Genomic DNA, 1,484 nt, shown 5'->3' with positions numbered 1-1,484 from the left:
TTCACCAGACTCAAGGGTAATGTGAGCCCTGCTCTAGGTCCCGGGCTCTAGCCCTCTACCTCTGCATAGTGGCTGGGCCCACTCGTACTTGCTGTCAAAGGGATACCGAGGAGTCAGGCTCCCGGTAAAGCAGACCCATTTGTGCGATGTTTGGGCCAACTTCCTGGTCTGCAAAGCTCAGTTCAGAGGCTCTCCTGGGTTCTAAGGACAGCGGTGCCGGTGCTGGGCTTGCAGGAGTACAGAGCCCCTCTCCCTTCCTCCAACAGCGGAGCTGGAGCTGTCCACAGAAGAAGTTGCTGCTCCAGCTCTCCAGGTGGTTACAAAGTAGCAGGCACTGAGGCAGACCCAGAGGAAATGACCGACCCTCGGAAGTTACTTTGTATCTATTTTTCTAGCCTTCCCTTCGCCTGGAGAGTTTCCCCAGCGAGAGCGGCCAAGCGCTTCACAAGAGACGGGAGAGGGAACTCTGGACATGCAGAGGTGATGGGACCTGCATCTGAATCTAGGTCTTCTGGACCCCGGGCCCAGCGCTCCGGGGTGTGCCCTAAATGCCCAGCACGAGAACGTAAGCTTCTTGAGGGCGGGAGGACCTTTCATTTTTTTTTTTTTGGCACTCCACAATGGCGAAGTCGCTTACTTTGTGCATCGGACCGGATCTAGGGAACTCCTTAAGGAAGAAGCCTTTAGCCCAATGCTGGGCACACAGCGGCAGCTCTTTCCCGTTATTATCATGATTCTAGATTATGATGACCTCCATTATCAATGGGACGGGGCTGGTCGGGCGGGTCGGGATTCGAACCCGCGGAGCCAGGACGGGGAGGAAAGGAAAAGGGGGCAGGAGGAGGGAGGGGCCGGAAGGAGGCGCGGGGGCGGCCGCGGGAAGTGGCAGGAGCGGGAGGCGGGCCCACCTGGAAGCGCCGCCGGGAGGGCGGGCGGGCGGGTGGGCTGGCGCACGGGGGCCGCGGTGCGGCGGCCGGCCGAGCTTCCGGGGGCGGCCTTCCTCCTCGGCCACGGGCCGCCCGCCGGCCGCTCTCTCCCGTCTGCTCCTCGGTGCCCGAGGTGAGGAGAGGGGCCGCTGGGGGCACGTGGCGGGCGGGGGAGTGCGATGGAAGAAGGGGGAGGGGTCGCGGGACCCGGATTTTGCGGCGCCTTGGATCCCGGGAGGGGAAGGCCGGGGAGAGGAGAAGAGGGGAGGGGGCGACGGCTGTGAGTTGCGATGCCCACACGTGGGGCGGGGGTGCGCGCGCACAAGCTTGCGCCGCCGCCACGCTTGGGGGCGGGGCACTGGGCGCGCGCTCGGCTACGGCCCACGTGACGCGCACGCGGAGGGGGAGGTGGTTGGTCTGACGGCCACGTGACACGTCGGTAGCTCAGCTGGTTTTACGTGAAACTTGGGTGTTGGAAGTTCTTTAAAGGCGGGCCGCGGCCGCGTTGGGCGCTTTCTGCTGGCTCCTTCCCCTCCCCCTCTCCCCTGCCACCCTCCT

At 64.2% G+C, this 1,484-nt stretch overlaps 1 protein-coding gene across 7 annotated transcripts in view; it reads left to right on the top strand.

Annotated features, from left to right (window-relative positions):
• The first annotated feature begins 926 nt into the window (after positions 1–926).
• Positions 927–1,484, top strand: part of ZZZ3 (zinc finger ZZ-type containing 3) — a 116,235-nt gene continuing 115,677 nt past the window's right edge. For 5 of the 7 annotated variants that reach the window (XM_069102230.1, XM_069102221.1, XM_069102224.1 and 2 more), the window contains exon 1: positions 927–1,059. The gene's annotated coding sequence lies outside the window, so the exon portion shown is untranslated. The remainder of the gene's footprint in view (positions 1,060–1,484) is intronic. The other 2 variants (XM_069102223.1, XM_069102228.1) reach the window with 2 other exon arrangements.

Source organism: Petaurus breviceps, unplaced genomic scaffold (assembly GCF_028583685.1).
Source record: "Petaurus breviceps papuanus isolate PSGF00001 unplaced genomic scaffold, PetGlider_PUasm1.0 545, whole genome shotgun sequence".
Classification (NCBI taxonomy): domain Eukaryota; kingdom Metazoa; phylum Chordata; class Mammalia; order Diprotodontia; family Petauridae; genus Petaurus; species Petaurus breviceps.
The sequence above is the reverse complement of the archived record's forward strand: the minus strand, read 5'-3'. Positions and strand labels throughout refer to the sequence as shown.